Genomic DNA, 13,898 nt, shown 5'->3' with positions numbered 1-13,898 from the left:
GTCAAATGTTGACAATAATATTACTACTACTAATAGCTAACATTTATTGGGCACTTACTTTGTGCCAGCACTATTCTATTTTTTTAAGAATTTTTATAACAGCTTTATTGAGATACACTTTACCATGAAATTCACCCTTTTAAAGTGTACAGTTCAGTGGCTTTTAGTATACTCACAAAGTTGTGCAACCATCATCACTATCTAATTTGAGAACATTTTCATCACTCCACAAAGAACCCTGGTATCCATTAGCAAGCAGTCCCTCTCATTCCTCCTCCACCTCAGCCCCTGCAAACAACCCATCTGTTTTTTGTCCCTAATGGTTTGGCAAAAAGCACTGTTCTTCAGTACTTTGTGCATCTCCTCTGATCCTCTGCAAAAAAAAAAAAAAAAAGCTATTCTGATTTTGTGATAAGAATAACATTAGATGAGAGCATGGTAGGACATATTTCATATTTTTGAATTGTTATTATGTACATGAAATGAGTCCACCCCTCCCACAGGATGTGTTCCCTGTTAATATCCTAGAAGGGACTGGAGGTCGATAACTCAGTGTTCTTTGTTTCTGAGTAGTGGGACACTAGATCAGCAGCATCAGAGAAGAACACAAGAGCAGTTGTACAATGGAAAGGGTTGGGTTTGCTGCCCTCATCCCTCCTTGAGTCCCTTTTCTTTCCCTTCGGCTTCTCCCTCCACCACCGCCACCACCCACCATACCCCCTTTTCTCAAAGTCTTAAGAATCAAACAACTTCTGCCTCTTTCTTTTCAGCTCTCCCAGGGGATGGTTAATATATCAAAATTGAACTTGTTTATTCAGGTGTTTATAGTCAAGGGATGCATCTGGTCGCTTGTACCAGTTATATTCCGAAGACCTCAGAGAGCAGTCATACGAGAACAGATTGCCTTCCTATTTGGGTTACACTTGGTGTGAGGAAGAAATAACGGAGTAAAGGCTTGGCCTTAATGAAGTCAGTGTTCCCGCCTGGTAGGAAGTGGCCACAAACTGTTCTTGTTCACTTTATTCTTTCAGAGCCTTTGTACTCTGTGCTATCACTGAGAGTAATTTATTGGTCCTCTCCAATACTCTGTTTTATGCTGATCTTTATTATAAATAATAAACCTGTGAAAAGAAATCTGTAAAGTGATTTGTGAACATTAAATGTGCAAATAAAAAAAACACTATAGAAGGAGAATTTGGTGTGCCTGTCCTTGTGCTTGGAGGCAGAGACATTCGTTGCATACTGAGTTCCGAGACAATATATTGTCATGAGACAGTATTGACTTGGGAAGGACTGCATAGGGAATAAGTGAGAAAGGGGACTCATATTTATTGGGTAAACACTATGCCGGGTGCTTTCCCCTCTGCAAAGTAGATGAAGTTAATGAGCTTATTTTATAGCCAAGGAAATAGATTCAGAGAAATGACTATGCCCTGGATTACAAAACCATCTCAAAATGCAACTGGAAAGTTGTCCTTCCTGTTAATGTGATCCACTTCTAATGAGAACTCAAGTAGTGAAGTGAATGAAACTGAGCTAAAGTTAGTTAGCTAAGATGAGACCAAATTATTGGGTAGGTGTTAAAAGCCAGGGAATTGAGAAGTTAGGTCCTACTAGAGTGGAAAATAGGGTGCTGTCAGAGAAATATCTTGATGCAGGTGACTTTGAAAGGATAGATGAGGACATGGTAAGAAATTCGATTGGAGGAGGGTAGAGGGAAGGAAGGAGTGGCAGTATATGTGCTTATAGTCTGCCCGCCTGGAGAAAATGGAGTACTTCTGAGAAGGGTTGTGGAAATGCAGACTTAAGATAGCAAAGTGGTGATATACTATAGAAGACTACTGGAAATAGGAGTCTAGAGGGAGGTGAAAGCTAGACGGGCTGGCATTGTGACGCAGTGGGTTAAGCTGCCACTTGGATTGCCAGCATCCTATATCAGAGTGCTGGTTCAAGTCCTGGCTACTATGCTTAGGAAAGCAATGGAATATGGCCAAAGTACTTGGGTCCCTGCCACCTATGTGGGAGACGTGGATGGAGTTCTTGGCTCCTGACTTTGGCCTTACCTTGCCCTGGCTGTCTTGGCCATTTGGAGAGTGAACTAGCAGATCTCTCCCTCACCCCGCCCTTTCCCTGTTTCTCTGCCCTTCAAAAAGTAAATCTTAAAAATAGCTCATAGCTAGAAATTGTACATATGAGCTTACAAACACAAAGAATATTGAGAGAACGTGATGTTCCACATGATCTTGATGACTTCCATAGTTGCTAGAGGGCAGGATTATGAAAAAGGAACCAGAAAAATGGAGTAGAAAGAAGTAACTAAGCTAAAACTTACCTGCCATGAATTTTTATGTGCTGTCTTCATCTAACACTAACCCAATGAAATCACTACCTTCATATTTCAGGAGAGGAAGTTGGGATTGGTTCCCTTGCCCACTGTAAGTGGTGGAAGTGGAATGTGAATGTAGATTGGTCTTAAGGACAAAGCTTTTTTTTTTTTTGACAGAGTGGACAGTGAGAGAGACAGAGAGAAAGGTCTTCCTTTTTGCCGTTGGTTCACCCTCCAATGGCCGCTGCAGCTGGCGAATCGCGCTGATCCGAAGCTTGGAGCCAGGTGCTTCTCCTGGTCTCCCATGCAGGTGCAGGGCCCAAGCACTTGGGCCATCCTCCACTGCCTTCCCGGGCCATAGCAGAGAGCTGGCCCGGAAGAGGGGCAACCGGGACAGAATCCGGTGTCCCGAGAGGGACTAGAACCTGGTGTGCCAGTGCCGCAAGGCGGAGGATTAGCCTATTGAGCCGCGACGCCGGCCAAGGCCAAAGCTTTTTTTGTACTTTCTGCTAGGCTGTGTTACCGTTTCAGAAAACCCTGAGCCCTGCACAAAGTAGGTGTTTTGGAAATGTGTTTAATTAGTTAAAAGTGAGCAGTAATAGCTATTGTAAGTTGAGTATCAGAGCATGGTAAAAAAAAATAAGAGAATTGAGGTTATTACATGTACTAATGTCCCAATACTGTACCTCTCTCAGTCCATGCCTTTTGCCATGTGACTTTGCAGTTTCTCTCAGTAAACAGCAGAACCTCCTCCCCAACCCCTTGCACCTGAGCTGCCCTTGTGGCTGTCTTTGCCTAATGAAATGTGGCAGAAGTAATGACATTGACAGTTCTGACCCTCACTTGAGGCATTGTGTGTTTTCATCTGTTGTCTGGTTTCCCTGCCACCTCTGAGATGCTCTCATGCCCAAGTTAGCCTGTCAGACGTATGGAAGAGTTCAGCTGCCTCAGCTACAGCCCATCCTAGATCAGCTCACAACCAAATGCCTGCCAGACATAGGAGTGAGCCTGCCTTGTCCAAAACAACTGTTCAGCCATACCCGGCCTACGTTTCTAAACCACAGACTCAAGAACTAAATCAATGTTTAGCTTTAAGCTATTGAATTTTGAGTGTTTTCATAGGCAGCATTGTTACAGGAATAGATAACTGGATACAGAGGCCCTTTTTCTCTAATTTTTGTGAAAACAAGATTCCAAAAGTATTGATAGGTAGGAGATTGAGACAGTGTATATTAGTTGCTTATTTGTAGTCTCCTATCAGGCACAGAATCTAAGAGATTAAAAGGATTTTAGGGGTGGGCATTTGGCTTAGTAGTTAAAATGCTTCTTGGGACACCAGTATCCCATACTGGAGTGCTTGGATCATGCCCTCCACTTCTAATCCAGGATCCTGCCAATGCACACCCTGGGAAGCAGCAGATGATGGCTCAAGTACTAGGGTCCTTGCCATCCACATGGTAGACCTGAATGGAGTTACAGGCTCCAGGCTTCAGCCTGGTCCAGCCCTGGATGTTTACAGACATTTGGGATGTGAACAAATAGATGGAAGATTCCCCCTCCCTTTCTCTCTCTCACGTAGGTGTGTCTGTCTGTCTGCCTTTTGAATAAAGTGGAAAAAAATAAAAGGAATTTTATTGAGCTGGCATTGTGGCACAGTGGGTTGTGGGTTAAGCCACCACCTACAACACTGACATTTCATATGAGCACTGGTTCAATTCCTGGCTGCTCCACTTCTAATCCAATCCCCTGCTAATGCACCTGGGAAAGCAGCAAGGATGACCCAAGTACTTGGGGCCCTGCTATGCCTGTGGGAGACTCAGATGGACTTCCAGGTTCCTGACTTTGGCCTGGCTCAGCCCCAGCTATTGAGGCCATTTGGGGAGTGAACCAGCAGATGGAAGTCAGTCTCTCTCTCTCTCTCTCTCTCTCTCTCTCTCTCTCTCTCAAAACTCTGAATTTCAAATAAATAAATCTTTTTTAAAATAAATTTTAGAAATAATTCATTCACTTTGTTCATATTATCAATGAAAACAGGCTCAGAGAGGGAAAGTCACTTACCCAATGTTGAAATGAAGCAGATTTAAACCTTGTTTTTATTTCTGATCCACTGCTATCTTTTTAAAAGATTTATTTATTTATATGAAAGAGTTACAGAGAGAAGGAGAGAGACACACACAAGAGATTCCATCCACTGGTTCACTCCCCAGATGGCCACAATGGCCAGGGTTGGGCCAGGCTGAAGCCTGGAGCCAGGAGCTTCATCTGGGTCTCCTACATGGATGGCAGGGGCCCAAACACCTGGGTTGTCCTCTGCTGCTTTCCCAGGCCATTATCAGGCAAATGGATTAGAAGAGAAGCAGCTGGGACACAAACCAGCACACAAATGGAATGCAGGTATCGCAGGCGGCAGCTTTAACCACTATGCCATAACCCTGGCCCTCACTTCTCTTTTTTTAAAGATTCATTTAATTTATTTGAAAAACAGAGTGAAAGGAGGGAGGGAGGGAGGATAAAGAGATCATCAATCCCGTAGTTCACTCCAAATTGCCACAATGGCCAGGGCTGGGCCAGGCCGAATCCAGGAGCCTGGAACTTTATCCAGGTCTCCCTACATGGATGGCAGGGACCCAAGCTCTTGGGCCATCTTGTGCTGCTTTCCAGGCATATTAGCATGAAACTGGACCAGAAACGAAGCAGTTGGGTTGGGACTGGAACCTGCACTCCAATGTGAGAGGCCAGCATCACAAGTGATGGCTTAATCTGAGCCATAGTGCCAGCCCCCCACTGTTCATTCTTTCTATACTATACTAGTATACTACTATACTGCTATACTACTTGAGTGCATAGTAGCTAAAAGGATCATATCAATGCAAAGAAAAAATTTTTCAGTGCTTTTCATGCATATATAACAGCAAAAATGGAGTGATATGCTCCAAAGAAAATGTTTATTGAAGGACAAACACCCTAAAAACAGGGGTAGGGAACTTTTGTTCTGCCAAGGGCCATTTGGGTATTTATAACATCATTTGTGGGCTGGTATGAAATGATCAATTAAAAATGAGCCTGCTATAGATGTATTGAATTTTGATTCCCACCTGTGGTTGCCTTGGCAGGGCTAGACCAAATGATTTCCTGGGTCTGTATAGCCCATGGACCAGATGTTCCCCAACCCTGCCCTAAAGGAACTGAAAAGAGCTAGAATTCAGAATGCAGTTGGTAGATTTAACTTTAGAGAGAAACCTCTTGTGAAGTTGTATTAGTCAGATATTCATTACTACAATGAAATTCCTAAGTCAAGTTATTTAAGGATAGCTTATTTTGGCCCATGGTTTTGGAGTTCACAGTCCAAGATTAGGCACTGGTTCAACCATCAGGTGAAGCTAGAGGATGGCGATAGTGGAGTGTGTGTGGAGGAACAATGGCATGGTGAGCCAGGAAGGGAGAGAGAGGCTGGGCCAAACTCTCAGATATTTATAAGCAGTCATCTTTAAAGAACTTCCAAGGGCATTTCTGTAATGACCCAAGGCCGTCCCACTAGGCCCACCATAATAGGTTTAATTTTCCACCCTCTTAGTGCCATTCACCTATGACTTTGAGGAGCAAAGCCTTGCCTGAGTTCAAGGGCCATCTCCCAGTCAGAGGTAGGATAGAAGTAGAAGGTAGCAGAGATAGAAGGGGGAAATAAAAGGCTAAATACAGTGGACGCTGGAATGTTCACATTGTCAACATTCACATACACTAGATATTGAGGATTCGAAAATGGTAAAGACACTGGCCTCTGCCGTCAGTACTGGCTCATGGTAGGATACAGCTTTCATAGTAACAGCCATGTGGTATGCTGAGAATGAAGGGGGAATCGAGTTAAGGAGATAATGAGAAGCTAACAGCCAGTGATGATTGTGTGTTGAGTGGTTGGGTAGTCATTTGTGGAAGAGGGATTGTAAATGGAGATCAGGAACTCAGCTGATATAATCCGGGCAGTCTTCCAGAGTCCAGGAAGAAACAGAATCCAGGCCATGAATTGATGGCATAGCTTTAGAACCGAGTGGGCAAGTGTGTTCCCCTCTAGCTACCGTGCCACATTCCAAACTCCCCCAAAAAACTTGTCTACACTCAGGTTCAGTCTTCAACGAACTTCAGTGTGGTTTCTGATGTCCACTTCAGTGATGCCATTCTCACTAAATCACTAGTGATCTCCTAATCTTAAGTACTATCTTACTCTACTTCCCTGACTCTATTGATCACTCATAGTCTCCTCTGACTGGACCCCTCCTACCCCACCTGCCCTTTGAAAGTGCACGTTTTCTCTGTATTCTGCCCTTCTGCTCTTGTTGGTTTGTAAATTCTCCCTAGATGATGAAATCCACTTTCATAATTTTAACTACCATCGAATTATTTTAACTACTGGTTTTGTCTTTCTAGCATGCATTTCCTTTCTTCTAAAAAAAGATTTGTTTATCTGAGATGCAGAGTTACAGAGAGAAAGAGGGAGAGACAGAGAGAGAAGTCATCCATCTGCTGATTCACTCCCCAAATGGCTGCAATGGCCAGAGCTGAGCCAATCTGAAGCCAGGAGCCAGGAGCTTCTTTCTAGTCTCCCATGTGAGTGCAAGGGCCCAATCACTTGAGTCATTTTCCCCTGCTTTCCCAGGCACATTAGCAGGGAGCTGGATTGGAAGTGGAGCAGCTAGTACTCCAACCAGCACCTGTTTGGGATGCCGGCTTCAGAGGTGGAGGCTTAACCTACCACGCCACAGCGCCGGCCCCTCCAGCATACATTTCTATCCTCACTCTGGTTCTTTTAGAGAATTCCTCCCTTTCTAGACTGACCTTGTCTGAACCAATTAATGCCTCCTTTCCTTGAACACAGTGATTCCATGATGAATACTTGAGTCAAGTTGGGCCAAAGGCCTCTCTAGATCTTTTCTGCTAGAACCAATAGGCAAGGCTATTTTCCTTCTGGATTATGAATTATAAAGAGGCAGAGCTGGGGTGGTTAGTGGCTGACTTTTCCATCACCTGGAAGAAGACAGAAGAAAATGAGTCTGTCACAGAGAGAGAAGCTGACACAAACTTTATGAGGGCTGAGCAATGAATACAGCTGTGCGTGGAGGCAGCAAGCTCCGTTCCTAGATGGACGAGCCAATAAATAAGCTTGAGGAATTCTCAGGACTGAAATCTCCAGTCCAGAACCCTGACATAAGATTTATAGAATGATAAAGAATACAGTTGGCCCTCCATATCCATAGGTTCCACAACGATGGATTCAAACAACCTCTAATCGGAAATATTTTTTTAAAGATTGATTTATTTATTAGAGAGAGAGAGAGAGAGGTCTTCCATCCACTGGTTCACTCCCCAAATGGCCACAACTGCCAGAGCTGCGCCGATCCAAAGCCAGGAGCCAAGAGTTTCTTCCAGGTTCCCCACGTGGGTACAGGGGCCCAATCACTTGGGCCATCTTCTACTGCTTTCCCAGATGCATTATCAGGGAGCTGGATCAGAAGTGGAGTAGTCAGGACTTGAACCAGCACTCCAATATGAGATACTATGCTGCAGGTGGAGGCTTAACCTACTATGCCACAGCACCGGCCCCAGAAATATTTTTAAAAATTGCATCCGTGGGGCTGGCATTGTGGTGTAGTGGGTAGAGTCATTGCCTACAATGCTGGCACTGCATATGGGCACCAGTTAAAGTCCTGTTTGCGCCACTTCTGATCTAGCTCTCAGCTAATGGCCTTGGAAAAGCAGCAGATGATGGCCCAAGTATTTGAGCCCTGGCACCCATGTGGGAGACCTAAATGCAGCTCCTGGCTCCTGTCTTCAGCCTGACCCAGCCCTCCTGTTGAGGCCATCTGGAGAGTAAACCAACTTACAGAAGACCTTTCTGTTTCTTCCTCTCTCTCTGTAATTCAGACTTTCAAATAAATAAATCTCTAAAAAATTGCATCTGTACTGAATATATACACTTTCTGCTTATTATTCTCTAGGCAATATAGTATAACAACTATTTCTCTAACTGTTGATTAAATTAGGCAATAGACGTAACTTAGAGATTATTTAAAATACATGGGAGGTTGTGTTTGGATTATAAGCGAATGCTATGCCCTTTTATATAAGGGACTTTAGCATGCATGGATTTTTGATGTCTCCATGGTGTATTGGACCAAGCCCTTATGTAAACTGAGGGGTGACTATAACTGTTAGGCAGTCATGTGAAGGTCCCATATGCTTTTTAAAGTCTTCAGGTTTCAACTGAACTAGTCAGGTCCCCCAAAGCCTGCTCCTCCTATGTTCCTTATTTTAGAGAAACACTCCGATGCCCAACTGGCCTAGAAGTCCAAGACAGTTCCTTAACTTCCCCTTCACTTCCTTGTATCCCTTCACTCACCACACATGTGGTGGCTCCTTCTCTTCTTTGTCACCGCCGCACAGTTTGGCTCAGGTCCTCGTCTTCTCGTGTTTGAACCGTAGCAGCAACCACCTAAGTAGTCTCCCGCTTCAATGTTAACTCTGCTCAAATGCATTTGCCACACTGTTGTTAAGCTGACCTACATTAGGTGTAGATTTGACCCTGTCTCTCCTCAGATCTCCGCTGCCTTACCATCTTCATTGTCCTCAACAAAGCTAAAGCTTCTTTTCTTTTAATTGACACCTAAAAACTGTAGCTTGTGATGTTGCTGTCCATGTATACGTTGTGCAACATTCAAATCGGGGTATCCATTCCTTCAAATGTTTACCATTGCTTTGTGGTGAAAACATTCAATATCATTTTAAAAGTTTTTTTTTTTTTTAAGAATACACAGGGGCTGGCGCTATGGCATAGCGGGTAAAGCCACTAGCTGCAGCGCTGGCATCCTGTATGAGCCCTGATTCTACTCCACTTCCAGTCCAGCTCTCTGCTGTGGCCTGGGAAAGCAGTAGAAGATGGCCCAAGTGCTTGGGCCCCTGCACCCACGTGGGAGACCCAGAAGAAGCTCCTGGCTCCTGACTTCAGATCAGTGCAGCTCCGGCCGTTGCAGCCATCTTGGAGGGTGAACCAGCAGATGGAAGACCTCTCTCTCTCTCTCTCTCTGACTTTCAAATAAATAAATAAATCTTCAAAAAAAGAAAAATATAAAGCATGTTATCTATAGTCACCCTACTGTGCAATAAAGCTTATCTCTCCTATGTAACTGTAACTTAGTACCCATTAACCAATGTCTCCCCATACCTCAACTCCCCTAATCTCCCCAGCCTCTGGCAATTACTCTTCTACTGTCAACTTCTATGAGATGAATTTTTTTAAAAAATTCCACATATGAGTGAAATCATACGGTATTTGTCTTTATGTGCCTGCTTTATTTTATTTTTACATAATTTCCTCCCAATCTATCCATATTTCAAATAACAGGATTTCATCTTTTATTATGGCTGAATAGCATTCCATTGTGTATCAGTACCACATTTGCTTTATCCAATTCACCTTTGATGCACACTTAAGTTGATTCCACTTCTTGACTACTGTGAATAGTGCTATAAACATGGGAGTACAGATGTCTCCTCAACATACTGATTTCATCTCTTTGGATATATACCCAGTAGTGGTATTGCTGGATCATGTGGTAGTTCTATTTTATTTATTTTTTTAAATATTTATTTTATTTATTCGAAATACAGAGTTACAGAGAGAGTTAGAGATGAAGAGAGAGAGGTCTTCCATCTGCTGATTCACTCCACAAATGGCCACAATGGCTGGAACTGAGTCAATCCGAAGGCAGGAGCCAGGAGCTTCTTCCAGGTCTCCCACATAGATGCAAAGGCCCAAGGACTTGGGCCACCCTTTGCTACTTTCCCAGGAAAGCCAGCAAGGGGCTGGATGGCAAGTGGAGCAGCCAGGACTTGAACTGGTACCCACATGGGATGCTGGCACTGCAGGCTGGGGCTTTAACCTGCTGTGCCACAGTGCCAAACCTGGTAGTTCTATTTTTCTTTTTTTGACGATCCTCCATACTGTTTCCATAATGGCTGTACTAACTTACATTCTCACCATCAGTGTGCCAGGATTCCCTTTTCTCCATATTCTCACCAACATTTGTTATCTTTTGTCATTTTTATAATAGCCATTCAACTGGAGTAAGGTGATATCTCATTATGGTCTTGACTTGCATTATCCCAGATGATCAGTGATGCTGGTCATTTTTCATGTGCCTGTTGGCCATTTATTTGCATGTCCTCTTTTGAGAAATATCTATTTAGATTGGTCTATTGCCCATTTAGAAATGTATTTGTGGGACTGGGCTTGTGGTGGAGCAGGTTAAGCTGCCACCTGTGATGCTGGCATCCCATATGTGTGCTGGTTTCTGCCCCACTTCTGATTTAGCTCTCTGCTAATGGCCTGGGAAAAGCAGCAAAAGATGGTCCACATACTTGGGCTCCTGCCACCCACGTGGGAGGCCCGGAAGAGCTCTTGGTTCCTGGCTTCAGCCTGGCCCAGTCCTGGCTATTGCAGCCATATGGGAAGTGAACCAGCAGATGGCAGATCTCTCCTTCTGTTTCTATAACTCTGCCTGTCAAATAAATAATCTTTTTAAAATGTATTTTCATTTACTTGAAAAGCAGAAGAGGGAGGAAGGGAAGGAGAGAGAGAGAGAGAGATTCCATCTGCTCATTCATTTGGCCAAAGTTGGGAACTCACTTTGGGTTTCCCATATGGGTGGCAGGGACCCAACCACTTACGGCATCACTGTTGCCCGCTAAGGTGCACATTAGGATGCTAGAATTGGAAGCAGACACAGGACTGGAAACCAGACACTTGGATATGGGGTGCAAGTGTCAAGCAGTGTCTTAACCACTGTGCCAAACACCCATCCCTCTATCACTTTAGATTAGTTCTTCCTGTTGTAGAACTTCCTGTGGTATTTTGTGTGTGGTTTCTTTCACTTTGCATGCCCTCAGATTGTCTTCATATGATAGCAATATGGCTCCCAGCTACTGACAATGTACATAATCCTTAGAGCTCAGATTAAGCTCTCTCAAGCACAAGGACCTTTTCTCTCACATCGACAATTTTCCCCAAAGGTCTCTGGTGACCCTTCCTGGGAGATTTGTACTCCCTTGGATCACTAACTATGTCCAGTGAAAAGGAGCAACCATATTTGATTGTTCGGGGTCAAATGCCCCAGTCTGTGTTGGGGAGGTGGGCCTCTGCTGATAAGGTTAACTGATGAAAATCACACAGTGGAGGAGGGGCAGGTCCCAAAAGGAAGAGATGTGAAGCATGAAAAGCATAATACACATAGGGCCAGCGCTGTGGCATAGCAGGTTAAACCTCTGGTACAGGCATCTTATATGGTGCCTGTTCAAATCCTGGCTGCTCCACTTCCGATCCAGCTCTCTGCTATAGCCTGGGAAAACAGTGGAACATGGCCTGAGTCTTTGGTCCCCTGCACCCACGTGGGAGACCTGGAATAAGCTCCTGCCTCCTGGTTTTGGCCTGGGCCAGCTGTGACCATTGTGGCCATTTGGGGAGTGAACCAGTAGATGGGAAGATCTCTCTCTGTCTTTCCCTCTCTCTGTCTGTAACTCTGCCACTCAAATAAACAAATCAATCTTTACAAAAGAAAAACATAACACACATCACTACATCTTTGTCCAGTGGGCATTGTTGTCCTCATTTTACAGAGAAAGGCCCAGAAAGGGGAAGTGACTTTACCTTAGATTACAGATCTAGAAGGTTAAAGGTCTGTGATTTGGAAGAAACAGCTTCAAAAGTGGACAGTGTTTTTGACCAGGGGTTTTACCTGGCTTTGGCCACTGCCTCTATATATACACACACAGTTATGGGGGAGTCAGCATAGTATCCCTACTTCTCAGTTCTTTGTGAGGATTAAGTGACATATGTATGTGAAAGCGCCTTGTAATACAGTGCTGTAGAAATTCAGAATATTTTGGGTTTGCTCCAGCATATTTGACAAGGGGAGCAGATATTTGATTTGATAGCTAGCACTTCTATTTTCTAAACTCCCATATGGTAAAATTGACTTTGGCAGGGAAGGGGAGGAGCATTATAGTGCTGAGACTTAACAAGAATAAATTTCTGTAATCAGAAGATGGATCGTTTCCATCAAGTAAGAAACCTCTGTAGTGCTCTCCGTTCATAGTCACACTCTGTCTATGCCCCAAACACTGGCAGTCACAGATGTGTCTGCCACCGTGATGGTTTGTTCTCTAGGGAATGGTATATAAACGGAATCGTGTTGTATGCAACCTTTGGAGACTGGCTTTGAGATTGACCCATAGTGCTGTGTGAGTGTAGTGAGTGACCTTTTATTGCTGAGTGCCATCTCATTTTATGGATGTGACACAGTTGATGCATTCCCCAGTTGAAGGACATTTTGTGCTCTTTCCAGTTTTATTCTGTCACAAATAGAACTGCTGTGAATGTTATTGTGTGAGTTTTCATTTGAACATGTTTTCTTTAGGTGGGAGTGGGATTGCTGAGTCATATTGTAGATGTAGTTTACTGTATAAGAAGGTACCAAACTGTTTTTCCAAAATGGCTATAAAATTTTGTATTTGAACCAGCAACATAGGAAAATTCTAGTTGTTGTGTATTGTCCGTACTTTTAAATATTCATTTCGGGGCCAGCATTGTGGTACAGCAGGCTAAACCACCAGCTGATATGCCAGCATCCCACAAAGGAGCTCTGGTTCGAGCCTTAGCTGCTTCATTTCCCATATAGCTCCCTGCCAACAGCACCGGGGAAGGCAGCAGAAGATGGCCCAAGTGCTTGGGTCCCTGCCACCCTCCACGTGGGAGACCAGGATGGAGTTCCAGGCTTGTAGCTTCAGCCTGGCCCAGCCCTGACAGTTGTGGCCATTTGGGGAGTGTACCAGTGGATAGAAGATCTCTTTCCCTCTCTGTCACTCTGCCTTTCAAGTAAATGAAAATAAATCTAAAAAGACAGTCAACCATTCTATTAAATGTATAGTGGTATCTCATAATTACTTCGATTTGCATTTCCCTAAAGGATAATGCTTTTTTCATTATTACATCTTTTCACATATTTGTTTGCCTTCCATGTATCTTCTTCTGTCAAATGTCTTTGGCCTAATCAAATTGTTTGTATTTTCTCTGTTCAGTTTTGAAATTTCTTTATAGCCGGCGCTGTGGCTCAATAGGCTAATCCTCCACCTTGCGGCGCTGGCACACTGGGTTCTAGTCCCTCTAGGAGCACTGGATTCTGTCCCGGTTGCTCCTCTTCCAGGCCAGCTCTCTGCTATGGCCCGGGAGTGCAGTGGAGGATGGGATGGCCCAAGTGCTTGGGCCCTGCACCCCATGGGAGACCAGGAGAAGCACCTGGCTTCTGGCTTCGGATCGCGCCATGCGCTGGCCGCAGCACAACGGCCATTGGAAGGTGAACCAACGGCAAAAAGGAAGACCTTTCTCTCTGTCTCTCTCTCTCTCTCACTATCCATTCTGCCTGTCAAAAAAAAAAAAAAAAAAAGAAAGTCCTTTATATATTCTTCACAAAAGTTGGTTGTATGTTTTGTTATTTTCTAATCTTATCTCCCAATCTATAGTCTATCT

This window comes from Lepus europaeus, chromosome X (genome assembly GCF_033115175.1).
Source record: "Lepus europaeus isolate LE1 chromosome X, mLepTim1.pri, whole genome shotgun sequence".
Lineage (NCBI taxonomy): Eukaryota > Metazoa > Chordata > Mammalia > Lagomorpha > Leporidae > Lepus > Lepus europaeus.
The sequence above is the reverse complement of the archived record's forward strand: the minus strand, read 5'-3'. Positions refer to the sequence as shown.